Source organism: Phyllostomus discolor, chromosome 6 (genome assembly GCF_004126475.2).
Source record: "Phyllostomus discolor isolate MPI-MPIP mPhyDis1 chromosome 6, mPhyDis1.pri.v3, whole genome shotgun sequence".
Taxonomy (NCBI): domain Eukaryota; kingdom Metazoa; phylum Chordata; class Mammalia; order Chiroptera; family Phyllostomidae; genus Phyllostomus; species Phyllostomus discolor.
The window spans coordinates 147,613,262-147,627,680 of record NC_040908.2 but is presented as its reverse complement, the minus strand read 5'-3'; the positions used below and the strand labels follow the sequence as shown (position 1 = coordinate 147,627,680).

General features: G+C 44.0%; 1 pseudogene; it reads right to left on the bottom strand.

The window, feature by feature from the left end:
• Positions 1-10,741: 10,741 nt before the first annotated feature.
• On the bottom strand, positions 10,742-11,518 carry LOC114498990 (annotated as a pseudogene).
• Between the last annotated feature and the right edge of the window lie 2,901 nt (positions 11,519-14,419).

The window sequence follows — 14,419 nt, the reverse complement described above, 5'->3', positions numbered from 1 at the left end:
ATATACAGGGAACCAACAGTGAAGGGCAAGAAACCAGAACATAGATCAATGGTTTCGAACAAAAAGAAAAAATAAACATCTAACAAGAACAGAATGAAGGAATAAGAATTCAAAAAAAATGAGAGGCTTAGGAACCTCTGTGACAACTTTAAATGTTCCAATATCCAAATCATAGGATAGGGGTGCCCACAGAAAGGAGGAAGAGCAGGAAACTGAAAACTTATTTGCAAAAATAATGGAGAACTTCCCCAATCTGGTGAATGAAATAGACTTCCAGAAGTCCAGGAAGCTCAGAGAATCCCAAAGAATTTGGACCCAAAGAGGAACAAACCAAGGCACATCATAATTACTTACCCAAGATTAAAGATAAGGAGAGAATCTTAAAAGGAGCAGGAGGAAAGGAGAGAGTTACCTACAAAGGAGTTCCCTTAAGACTATCAGCTGATTTCTCAAAAGAGACCTTGCAGGCAAAAAGGGGCTGGAAAGAAGTATTCAAAGTCATGAAAAGCAAAGACCTCCATCCAAGATTGCTCTATCCAGCAAAGCTTTCATTTAGAATGGAAGGGCAGATAAAGTGCTTGCCAGATAAGGTCAAGTTAAAGGAGTACATTATCACCAAGACCTTATTATACGAAATGTTAAAGGGACTTATCTAAGAAATAGAAGATCAAAACTATGAACAGTAAAATGACAGCAAACTCACAACTATCAACAACTGAACCGAAAAAAAAAACAAAAAAAACCCCAAAAACTAAGCAAACAACTAGAACAGGAACAGAATCACAGAAATGAAGATCACATAGAGAGTTAGTGGGGAGGGAGAGGGGGAGAATGGGGGAAAAAGGTACAGGGAATAAGAAGCATAATAAGTAGGCACAAAATAAACAGGGGGAAGCTAAGAATAGTATAGGAAATGGAGAAGCCACAGAGCTTGTATGTACAACCCGTGGACATGAACTAAGCAGGGGTGGGGATGCTGGAGGGTTGGGAGTTCAGGGAGGAGGGAGGTAACAGGGAGAAAAAAAACTGGAATAACTGTATAGCATAATCAATCAAATATACTTTAAAAAAAGAAAAAAGAGATAGAAATAGAAAAATTTGAGTCCCTCCCGATTCTTGATCTAACACAAATGCTAACTTAATGGAGTCTTAATTAGTTTTTACTGGGTTTTATTCTAGTCAGTGTATTTTATTGTAAGACAAAAGACCTCCTTTGGAAGCTTTGTTAGAGTTGAGGAGATAGAGAGAATATTATTAAGGTAGAGGATGGAGAATGTTTTTTGTCACTGAAAAATTAGACTTTTAAAATAGGGCAACTTTAAATGCATAGACTCAGACCTTAACTATTTACTAGAAAAGTTTAGGTTTGCATAGGACTGTGCCTTCATTCTCTACAGTATCATCATGAGATAGCATGTCCTGCCTAGAAACTTTCAGGTGCTATAAATAGAGAATAGCGTTCATCCCTCAACAATTTCTGGATTGCTGGACCAGCCCACTTACGAGTATTATAGATCCTTCTATAAATATCACACCCAGAGGCTTAAAGGCAGTCCCTGGTCAGCCATAGTTTTACTATGTGACCCCATCTCCTGTGCCCATGACTTATTGACTAGCTGATGCCAGTTGGGTCAATCAGAGTCTTTACTCAGGAAATTTGGGGTTAGAATGTGGCTGAACATGCAAGACACAAATTTGGAAGCTGTGGGGGCAACCATATGCCTTCATGTGAATGGAGAAACGGGAGAAAGAAGAATAAGGCAGAAACTCAGAGAAAAATAGAAAAACTTGAGTTCTGACACTTTTCGGCTTTCTTATCCTAGTCCATTCTTGACACCTGACTCCATTCTTGCCCCTGATTTCTATGATGCACCTTGGTGGCTTTCAACAAACCCTTTTTATTCTCCTTGGGGTAGCTTAAACTGGTTTCTGTTGCAGTATAGGGGGGCATCACTCTGTTTTACAGTAAACAGAGGTTCAAATGAATGGGGGATGTGCCTATATTTTGGTCTTGAATTCAGACTTCTGATGCTAAATCTCAGACCTTTGGTTGCCAAGTTCCAGGATCTTAACACAACCTTACCTCTCCTGCAGCCCTTCCCCTATGGCATCCAATTAACCCAAAGGATGCAATTATTTCTCCTTCCCTGTTATAGAATCTAGACATCTCTGATGGTTTGACCTGGTTGCATGGGAATCCAAGCGAGTGGCAGGTCTTCTGGGTCTTGTCTTCCCAGGACTTCTCCAGAAAGCCCCTTTCTGTCTGAACAGGCCTTCTAGTCTATTTCAAAGGCAAAACCTTTCAGCTGGCAAATCCTAACAGCTGTTTCTCTACCAAACACCCAAAGGGTAAAACTTCTGGGCTCCAAAGTACAGGTGCAAGGCTCCAGCCAAGTTTTGACAGGGCTTAGAATCAGCTCCTGCAGAAAAGGGGAATAGATGCTGAACCTGGAAGTGAGGCCAGGCCAGAACCCATTTTAGTGCTAGGCACTGTTCCTCAATCACAGTAGACTATTGCTTTAGAAGACATTGCGTGAGCAAGAAGACGACTTCAACTGAGCTGAATTAGGAGAGGATGTGGTTGGGGGTTAGGAGAGAAAAAAGAAGACACATTTTGAGAGAGCATAGGGGAGGTGAAGATGCACAGGAGGCTTGCAACCACTGTGACATGAAGGGAAGTAAAAGTCTTCTAACCATCGATCAAAAATATAATGGACACCTGTTGTATGTACTACATGAAGTAACACCGAGGAAAAGCCAGAGATGCACTGGGCCTGCCCTCTCTCCTCTAAAGATTATGGTCTAGATCAGAATTGGCAGATCAGTTACTGTCATTAGTTCCAGAAATATTTAGTGAGCACCTCTCTGAACCAGCCACTACTCTAAGCACTAAGAATACAACAGCAAGAAGAAAATGATAGAGTCATATTTTATTATCATTGAGGAGGTGAGTGGAGGGTGCAGGGTAACTTTGATAGGGTGGGCAGAAAAGTCCATCTGAAGGGGAGACGTTTGAGCTAAACTTGCAAAAAACATGAAAGAAAAGATTGCAAAAAGGAGGGTACAGCAAATGTAAAAGCCTGAGATGGAATGTTCTTGGTTTGTTTGAGGAATGGAGAAGGCCAGTGTAGCTAGAGCAGAGTGGAAAGGAAAGTTAATGGTAGGAAATGAAATGATAGAGGAGGGCAAGGTCCAGCTCTCGAGTGGCCTTGCAGGCCACAGTAAGATGTTTGGATTTTATGCTGGTTGCCGTGAGCTGATTTGGGTGGGTTTCTCTTTGTTTTTCAGCTCCAGTTAATTAGTTGTGACTGCTTAGGTCTCTGTGATGAGAAAGATTCTGAGGCCTTTCAGCTCAATTGGTAAGGGTCCATTGATGGGTTAATAGTACACATCGAAACTGTAGGATAGGGCAGTCACAACATGAATAATCAATATTTACCATTTCTGATTAGGATGAAATACTGAGTTGTATTAATCAGAATAGTCCAGGTTATGCTGCAGTAACAACATCACCAAAATCTCAATGGCTTGACACAACCACCCAAATGACTTCTTGCCATGCAAATTCTGCTCTGAGTCCAGACAATTCTTTTTTTAAAGATTTTGTTTGTTTGTTTGTTTGTTTTTTAAGAGAGGGGAAGGGAGGACGAAAGAAAGAGCAAAAACATCAATCAGTTGCCTCTCATATGTGCCCTGACCAAGACCATACCCACAATCCAGACATGTGCCCTGATCAAGAACCAAACCAGTGACCTTTCCCTTTGTGGGTTGATGCCCAACCAACTGAACCATACCAGTCAGGGCCAGACAATTCTTCAAGGCAGCTGTCTTCCATGCAGTAGCTCAATGGTTCTGTGTGTTTTGACTTTATGGCATCTCCATTTTAGTGCAACTGCTGATATAAGGGAAAGAGAACAGTAGAAGACCTCATACCAGTCATTAAATGATTTGGCTCAGAAATAATATATGCCATTTCTGCTCACAATGCATTGGATTGGCTAGAACTAGTCACACGATCCCATCTAATTGCAAGGAACCTGGGGCAGGGTAATTCTCTAAAACCTGTATGTGCCTAAATGTTGAGAAGAACCTAATGTAAGCAAGCAAAAAAATGAAGGCTGTAACTCAACTTTAGAGAAAGTCCAGTGACCATCCAAGGCAGTCTGCAGTGAGCTGGATGAGGAGCAGTAAATAATGAAGCTCAAGCAGTAGTGAGAGAGGTTGCTGTAGTTCAGAAAGGCTCTAGAAAGAAGGAATACCTGAGTGAGATCTTGATGGATAGTTTTGTTAGATGGTCACCCCCTTGCTCAATCCTCCTCACTTCAAACCCATTAAACCCTTCCCTTTCTAAAACCCACCCCCATTCACCATCCTGAAATAGGCTCTCTGCACTTACCTGGCTCCTTCTATTGACAATTTTGGATGTCATTTTGTATGATGCTAAAGAGCATCATTTATTTGCTGTATAACTTGGGCAATTTACTCTCAATTCCTGGTGCTTAACTTCCTCATTTAATGCTTCATATAACTATTGTGAAAATTAAGGTAGATAATGTAACACCATATCTATTTAGCTTAACAGAATTTGGAATATAGTAGAGCCTAAAATTAAAGTTATTATTTTTAAAGGAAGACTTTACTGTTTTATTAACAAAAAGTACAGAGAAAGGTAGTTGGTTAAGCATCTTGATCATAATGTCACAGACACAAAATCTGTTCATCTTTCTGGACCACTCTTAGCCTGCCAGCTTCCATTCTTGTGCTGTTTGCCTCATGTTGCAAAATAGTTGCCAGAGATCCAGGCATTAAATCCATACATGATAATGTCAAAAGCTGAAGAAAGGAGGTAGGCAGAAAGAAGAAGGGTTTTTCCTCATATGGTTTTCTCCTTTAGTCAAGCAGAAAAATTATTCTCAAAAGTTCAGCATCTCCACCCAACCTCGTCATGTCTCAACTTCTAGTTTGTATCCAGATGCCATTACTATTATTGTTGATTCATTCTTCCTCTAAATTCCATCTCTCTCGGCTTTATAGATTCTGCCCTAGCCCATCTTTTGTCCTTTCAGATGGATTTTTCTTTCTGTATTTTGTGGCCCAGTTTAGCTATTCATAAATTAACTCAACAACATATAATGGCTCAAACACATAGACATTTATTTTGGGGTCATCTAACACTCACGGACATTTCTGGGTAAATAGAATGGCGGGAAGGGATGGAGGATTCAGGTGGATGGAGGCTCTGCCGTTCTCAGCACATGACTTCTAAATTTGCTGGGGTTGTTTCCATTCAGCTGGTGGAAGGAAAAAGAGCATACAGAGGTACTTATTGTGAGTTTCTAATGAGCCAAGTTGGTATTGGACCATCACTTCCACTCACATTTCATTGACTAGAACCCAGCTCTAGCCACACTGGACTACAAGGAAGCTGGGAAATGGAGTCCAGCTGGGAGTCCAGGGTAAAGAAGAAAAGATGAAGTCTACACTGTTGTCTTGGCCACACTTCTCTCTCCATCGCTGGCTCCGCCTGCGAGTCCATTCCACAATTGCTTCTCCTGCTGCAGTGCTCCTCAAGCAGATACCCCAGTCTGTGTCTGTTTCTTCACTTTTCCCTGGGCTTACTCTGCCTGCCTGCTGCAACAATGACAAAGGAGGCTGGTCTGGCTCTCGCTCACTGAGAGCCACCTTCTGAGAGCTCTGCTCACTTTCCTTCTTCATCCTCCATCTGGCTCTGGGTAAATACAACTGCAGACAGTGGGAGAAGGTTTGGGGGAAAAAAGAAAGAGAATCTGATGCCAGCACGGGTTCAGTCCCAAGACCAGCCACATGGGATCTTGCACACAGTTTACAGGCAAGAAAATGGTCCATGTAGTCCTAGACTATATAACCCTGTGCCTTTCTCTGCCAACTTTCTGGGACTTTGGGAGACTACTTTAAATACTATTTATAAAATGCTTTGAGACCTTTTCATCAAAAATACTCATTTCAAGGGTTGTTACTCTAAGAGTGCTCCTCAATAAAAGGCTTTCTTAGACAAAATGTTAGGGGAAACATTGGATTAAATATAAGTTAACAAGGTTCCTTACTGTACAGTCATTCTTTGTTGTTTTGTTTTGTTTTGTTTTGTTTTTACCCATTAACCATCTGTTGAGTGTTTGCTACTGCCAGGCACTGCACCCAGCCACTGTGGGTCAGTGATGAACATACCCTAGTCTCCGATAGGACATAATCTGATGCTGACCTTTGTGGTAAGAGAGGGGGCCACAGCGTGCCATTCTCCCCAAACTTATTTGACATACAAACACAGCCTCTTTTTTAAAAAAATTTTTCCAAAAACTGGTGCAAAACATAATTTTGAAATTCCTGACAAAATCTTCATATCAACCAAATAAATAAGGTTTTGTTTTTTACATACAGTAACAAATCCCAATAGAGCACAATTTCTTTCTATGTGTATGTACATATAGGAGGACTGGAAGAAAGGGGGTGTACAGATGGCCAATAGACATACGCAAAGATGCTCAATGTCACTAACCATCAGAGAGATGTAAATTAAAACTATGATGCCACCTCACACCTGCCAGAACGGCTATCATCAATAAATCAACCCACAACAAGGGCTGGCGAGGACGTGGAGAAAAGGGAGCCCTTGTGCACTGTTGGTGGGAATGCAGACTGGTGCAGCCACTGTGGAGAGCACTGTGAAGTTTCCTTGAAAACTGCATTATAACTCAGCAATTCTGCTTCTGGGTATGTATCTGAAGAGAACAAAAACACCACTTTGAAAGAATATATGCACCTCTACATTTATTGCAGCATTATTTACAATAGACAAAATATCGAAGCAACCCAAGTGCCCATCGATAGACAAGGTGATAAAAATAGGCTATGGTGCTTATGAGGAGGGAGCCCCCAAAACTGGAATTGTCTTCTGGAAGGTGGGCCCCTTGCAGTACAGGCTTCTCCCGCTCGGTGAGTGTCCTAGGAACCCATCTGTATCAGTATACCAGCTGCTGTTGTTGTGAGAGGCTGTGTTCAGCTTCAGGGAATTTTTTTGAAGACTCTTTATATGCATTTGTCCATCCCATGATGGGTGGTTTATGGATGCACCTGCCCACACCGCACTGAGTGTTCAGCAGTTTTTGACCAAAAATGGTATGACCCTGGGTGCCCCACCTTCCTTATTCACCCCATGTCACCCCAAGTGACCCTTTTCATTTCCCCAGATGAAAAAAGTCCTCAAAGGGAAAAGTTTTGCAGATGTGGAAGAGGTGAAACAGACAACAGCAGAAGCATAAAAGGCATCAAAATGACGAGTTCAAAAACTATTTTGAGCAGTGGGAAAAAAAAGACTCGATAAGTGTATCGCATCAAATGGAGAATACTTTGAGGATGACTGAAGTTGAAATATAAGGTTAAATACACAAATTTTTAAAAAGATTTTATTTATTTTCAGAGAGGGAAGGGAGGGAGATAGAGAGAGAGAAACATCAATGTGCAGTTGCTGGGGGTCATGGCCTGCAACCCAGTCATGTACCCTGACTGGGAATCGAACCTGTGATGCTTTGGTTCGCAGCCTGCACTCAATCCACTGAGCTACACCAGCCAGGACTTAAATACACAATTTTTTTATAAATAAATTCCAGCCCCCCCCCCCACATATTTACAATGGAACATTACTCTGCCATAGAAAAGAATAAAATCTTACCATTTGTGATACCAAGGATGGACTTAGAGAATATAACGTTACTTGAAATGTCAGACAGAGAAAGACAAAAACCATGTGATTACACTTATATATGGAATCTAAAGAACAAATTAAATGAAGGAACAAAACTGAAACAGTCTCTTAGATACAGAGATTACTCTGATGGTTGCCCGAGGGGAGGGATCGGATACAAGAGGTAAAAGGATTAAGAAGGACAAACTGGTAGCTGCGGAACAGTCACAGGGATGGAAAGCGCAGCACAGGAAATACAGTCAATAATACTGTGATAACTGGTATGCTGCCAGGTGGGTGCGTGTAATATAGGGGGGAAGCACTCGGTCAAGTATAGGATTGTCTAGCCACTAGGCTGTACCCCTGAAACTGAAACAGAATGATATTCAATGTCAACTGATATTGCAAAATAAAATTTAAAACCAGGTACTGGAAGAATATGAGGTGAGATTATTGGTGAGCTGTTTCCTAATAAGTGAATGGAGGGAGACAGATGGCACAAAAGGTAAAAACCTTTTAAAAGATTTTTCGATTATGACAAATTCTAATCATACCTATAGACACACAAGTAGTAATGAAAGTATAGTACGTCCCCGTGTGCCCATCGCCCCACTTCACCAGGGAGCCACTCACAGCCTATCCTACCTGCCTGCCCCTCCTGCTTCCTCCCTCACCGCTGGGTGATTTGGAAACAGGTCCCAGATGCCGTATCTTTTTATCTGTAAACATTTCAATGTTACCTCTAAAACGTGAGGGCTCTTTAAAATAACACAATAGTATTATAACATTATTGGTAATTTTAAGTTTTCTGCACTAGAGGTTTGTGTATGTGTTATAAATATATATATATATTATTTTCAAATCAAACAACAATCTTATTTTGAAAACATATTCGGACACAGCAAACATAACTAGCATATTTAGGGGCGGGCACACACACACTTGCTCAGTGGCTCTGACGTCATCCCTGGGGAAACGCCCCGGTCCTAAGGGTAGTCTCCGCCATGTGCCCAGGGCTCTGCAGCAGAAATGGGGAGGAAACCCCGCCCAACTTCGCTCCACTCCTGTGGGACATGGGGCCCATGGGGATCTGGCCCAGCCTCAGATGAACAAACAAAACTGAAACGATCTCATAGACACAGAGATAAGTCTGATGGTCTTAAAGTGTCTTAAAGAGCTGCGAGTGGCCTGTTCAGGTGGCCTCGGAAAAGTGATGCGGAGGGGAGGGTGACAAACCTGGGGAGCAAGAGGCGGGGCCACCATGGGACATCCTTCAGAGAAGGTCCTTCCGTCCCTCTTCTGCCAGCCAGGTGATGCCCCAACATCCGCCATCTGAACTTTCCAAGCCTTATCAGCAACTTTGGCCTCTGGGTCAGTGAATTTAGCAGAACCCGTCCCACCAGCAGGTTTGGCAAGGGCAGAACTCCAAATACCCAAGAAAAAACAGAGGGGAAAACCCAGAGAGCAAGGAAGCCGCAAAGACATTTCTGTTCCAGGTGTACCTAATCCAGTCTCCTCAGGGGCAAGCCCTGTCCTCCTGCCCAGTCCAGGTGGGGCTATGCCAATAATGATCAGCAGTGTTGAGGTCAAGGCTCGCCTTTGCTCAAGGATGGAAAACTTTGTCTTGCAGCCTCACCTTGTGGGGTAGGGGGACTCCTCCTCCGGACTGCGGGTCGTGTATGTCCGTGGACAACCGACCTTGGCATTTCCATCGCCTCATCTCATGGACCAACAGCCCCATGTCCAGTGACCAGTGCTAGCTCCCCTCCGTGTACCCATGCTGGGCATGGGTGGATGAGGGCTGCAGGGTGCAGAGGATGATGGGAATCCCTGCGTCTCATCTTTCTCTCCCCCGTTTTCTCTCCCTTCTTGTAACCTCTGTTTTCCTCCTGACTTGTTTCCCTCTTTCCCTGCCCTCCTCACCTCCTCATTGGTCAACTGCTCCCCACTTGCCTTCACTCGTATCTCTTGATTGGCTTCTCCTCCCACCAGCCACATTTATGCCCTTTTTCTCTCCAATTATTTAAAAACAAGTTATTGAGGTGTAATTTACATTTCATAATATTCACCCACTTGCACAACTACCGAATTGTGCGGCCACCACCACAATCAAGTTTGTTTTATTAGTCCCCGAAGGAGAAGGTTTTTATTTATTTTTATTTTTCATTGTATTTTTCCCTTACCATTTAGTCCCCTTGTACCCCTCGCTCCCCACCCCCGCAATCACCACGCTGTGGTCCTTGAGCGTGAGTCCTTTTTCCTTTTTGCTCAACCCCTCCGCCCTCTATCCCCCCTTTTAAAAACTCGACTCTCTCTTCCGCCACCTGGGTCTGCCCTCTGCCACCTCCTCGGCCTGGGTTTGTCCCTTTCTCTTCCCCCACCCACAGAGGATCGGCGCCCAGCAGCCAGATGCAGGCTTCTTGTGTGTTTCCACTGCCACCACAAGCGATCTGGAAACTCGCCCTCTGAGCGGCAGGATGGCCGTGGGTGCAACCTCAGGATAGGCCTGTATCACACCTGCCCCCTCCCTCCGGAGGCAGTGACAGACGTCTCCGGCTTCCTGTTGGAAAGAAAGGCTGACAGGGAGCTACCACGCACATGGGGTGGATGTGGAAGGCACAGGGCGTGTCTTGCTGTCTCGGTGGTTATGGAGAGCCCATCTCCGTGGAGAGGGACAGGGAGGGCAACGAAGGAACCATGTATGTTACTGGGGGGCCGTGGGAGAAAGGCTTCCTCGGGACACAGCTGAATTTAGTGTTATATGGCCACCTCAAGATAAAGTTTCCGGCCCTGGCTGGCGTAGCTCAGTGGATTGAGCGCGGGCTGTGAACCAAAATGTGGCAGGTTCGATTCCCAGTCAGAGTACATGCCTGGGTTGCAGGCCATGACCCCCAGCAACCGCACATTGATGTTTCTCTCTCTCTCTCAATCTCCCTCCTTTCCCTCGCTAAAAATAAATAAATAAAATCTTTAGGGGAAAAAAAAGATAAAGTTTCTGAAGATCAGAGAGTTTCGGTGGCTTACCTACAGCCACACAGCCTGCAACCAGGAGAGCCAGAGATGGAACCCAGGCTCCGTCCTGTTGAGCTGGTCTTCCCTGTTACCTGCATCTCCACCTTCTACAAAAAAGGTGATCTTTTTCTTCACTCCACCTCGTGGAGAAGATCACTTGAATTGCCACAGCAAGTGGTTTGCTTCTTTGAAGCATTTTCCGACAGGGCAGATTTAATGAATCAGATCCTTCCTGCAGATGATGCCATATTTACTAAAAGATCGAGCAATCAGTGCGTTATCTCTCAGAGCAATTCACTTTTTGTTGATTTTGCCATAACCACACTTGTAGATCAATCCATTTATGGGCTGCAGGTGTGGGTACCCCATGCAATTTATGGTCCCACAATCCTCAATGTTAACTGAAGCTTTGTGAAGCTTAACAAAGGTGACGTTGAAGTTCTGGTGAAGGCGAAGAAGCTGCAGTGCTTCTCAGACTTCTGGGCTCACACCATCCACACGTCTGAGCCTGGTGACAAATGCCAATTTGGGTTCTGCAGGTACAAAGAATTCGACAGCTTTTCATGCCATCTTAGCCTTTTGGATCCTGGTTCTGTACATCTGCCTGTATTCTGTGTGATAGCGCTTAGTTTTTTCATAATTAAGCTTCCTCCTTGCCTTTCAAAACATCTTTTGGTCATCTTCTTTCTCCGGCTCTTGATCTCCAGCTCTGCGAAATTCCATAGCCTTTTCTTAAGGATTTCTGGCACAGCAGGAACCTGCGTTGTCTTCTCTTCTGTACCCTCCACCGTTCCACCCGGAAAAGAGGAAGCTGGCGTAGGTCTAGGCTGCCTTTTTCTGTCTTAACCAACCAAGAACCAACCCACACCTCAGCATTTGTTTCTCTCTGTCTCCTTCCCTCTACTCATTTGTATGTCATTTCCCCTAGAAAAGTTCACTTTTCCCTGAACTTTAAAAAGTTCAGCATTTCCCTGCTGATGCACATTTCAGTTGGCGCGTTTGGTCACCATTATATAACACATTGTGATGGAAATGTCAGGCATGGAACTTTTTGCACCTATTGAAGTATTTCCTCAGAAAACTTATCAGGAACAGGAATGGTTATGAAGAATTTGATTGCAATATGCGGTTGGTATTAAGGGTGGAGTCCCGGGGGCCAGGGTAAAAACCCAGGTTTGGCGCTGGCCCGCCGAGTGACCCGGGACGAAACTACTTAATCTCGCTGTCTCAATTTTCTCAAGTGTCAAAAAAGGCTACTATGTACTATTTAGCCTAGAGGGTTGTAGTGAGAAGTGAATAAAATAATTGAATAAAGTGAAACATTCGATATTCCACATATCTTAGCTAGTACTAGTACCAGCACAACTGCTGCTATACCTGTGGCTCCCGCTGACAGTTTTTCTGTTCCTTAAACCAACCTGAGTCAACACCACGTGGCTGAAACCCAAATATTTTCTAGAAGCAAACACAGGCTGGTCTGCAGTCCTCCAACAGGTCAAGTTAGTTTAGAACTTCCCACTCCATGCAGAACTCTCACCCAGCTCACCGGCTCCCTTCACCAGTCTACTGTCCATCCTGAGTCTCCCGTTAGTCACGTTCTTACTTGATCACTTTGAAGGTCCTTGAAAGGCCTTTGTGGGCCCCTGGACCTCTTAACTTTGGAAGTCGCACTCGAGATCACATCAGACATATTTAAACCACTCGCCCCGCATCCTGAAGGAAACATAATTATATAGGAGCAGCGGGCCCTATGGGAGCCATGGAAGAGTACATGTAATATGATGTTTTGTATTCAGTTAAGTACTCACTGATTTTGATGTTGTGGTTTGGGTTAACGTTTAGGGGTTCCTTGAATAATGCTTTCCACCTTCCTTCCTGACTTCAAAGCCAAATAAGAAACATATTCAGAAGTCAGAGAGATGGCGATTTAAGACACCAGCTTCGTGACTAGGAAGAGCTAAAGAAAAGAATATGGCTTAAATAAGTAGCCACAGGGAACTTCCTAATACTACCCCTTGAAATGAACTTGAAGTATACACGCCCCCTCATAAACCTTTAGGCCTTCCCCACCTGCCACAGAGTGGATGGCAGCCCAGAGTGGACTCTTGCTGAAGGTGTGTATATCCAAAACAGAGGGAGAGGGAGGAGGGGAGGGGAAGAATGTTCAGTTTTTCTCCAAACTCACTGTCCCTCAAAAAGGGGGTAAAGGATGATCGGGAAAATGAGGAGTAGTTTCAGGTCAGGGAATGACAGGTTTCATTCTGGACCAGTATTTGATGCCACGCTGACCTGCTGGACAGGTGGCAGCAGGTCCAGTCTCACCACTGGGACCTTGTGCTGTCACCCAGCCCTGTTGAGACCCACTCTCTCCTTCCCTCTCTCCTGGCCTTCCCTGAAGCACCACCCCCCAGCCAGTCCTTCCTCCAAGACAGTGTTGGCCTGCAGCTGGCAGCCCCGGGTTGGGCTCTGACATTTATATCTCTTTAATAACGTTTTTGCATTTCTTTCCTATCAATTTATAATCCCATCCATCATATAAAAATTATGCTGGTAGCAAAATAAAAATGAATCCCAAAAATACCAAACAAACAAAAATCCCAATTGAAATGGCCCAAGCAATAAGAATATGTATTATTTCACATCACGAGAAGGAAAAATCCTCCTGTGTTATTATCAGCGACTCAGTGGTGTTGAACCCAGGTTCCTTCTGTCTTTCTGCTCTGTCGGCTGCTCTTGGCTTCACCCTAAGACTGGTCCCACTTGTGGTCCTAAAATAGATGTTGCAATTCCAGGGATCTCATCCAGAAACCACCTCATTCAGAAAAAGAAGGAGCCTATGATGTCCCTGTTTTACCTCTTTGAAAATGAAGAAATCACTCCTAAACCCCCCCTCATGCTGCATTGGCCTGAATCAGTAACTAAGTGGGGAGGATGTAGGTGCCATGATTGTCTTAGACCTGTTCCTGGATTCGTGACTAGATCAGGTGTCACCCCTCCCCAGACTGGGGCTCCGACAGAAAAAACGGGGGAGAGTGGGTGGTGTAGGCAGCCAGGCATGTCTGCTATGCATCACTAGGCTTTTTTTCAGTGGTTATGATTTTAAAGAACCTATCCTTTCATTTCTGTGTTTTTTATCTCTGAGCTTCAATTTCCTTATCTGCCTTCTGTACCTTGCAAGGCTGTTGCAGTGATCAAGTGAAATAACATAAACTAGGAAGGGCCATGTAAACCTTGCATCTAGTGAGCACAGTACCAGAACTCGAACTTTCCCCACCCAGCGCCGCCGAGGTGAAACTCGTTCCAGGCCAGAGCGGATGTGTGCAAAGTCGAGGTAGTCCGTATGAGACTGCACAGTGGAAGCGTCTCATCGTCGGCATAGGAGTTCCTCTTTGGCCTCCAAATATAATGAAAAAAAGGTAAAGAAATAACTCAAGCAGATTCAAACAACGAACTTATGAAAAGATGCTCAATGTCAGTAAGCGTTAGGGAAATGCAAATCGAAACCACAGAGAGATATCCATCACCTCACATCCATTAGGACAGCTGCCATCACACGTGTTTTCAAGGATGTGGAGATACCGCAGCCTGTGTGCTCTGTTGGTAGGGAGGTGAATGATGCAAGCATTTTGGAAAGCAGCATGGTGGTTCCTCAAAATATTCTACATGGAATTACCCTATGATCTACTAACT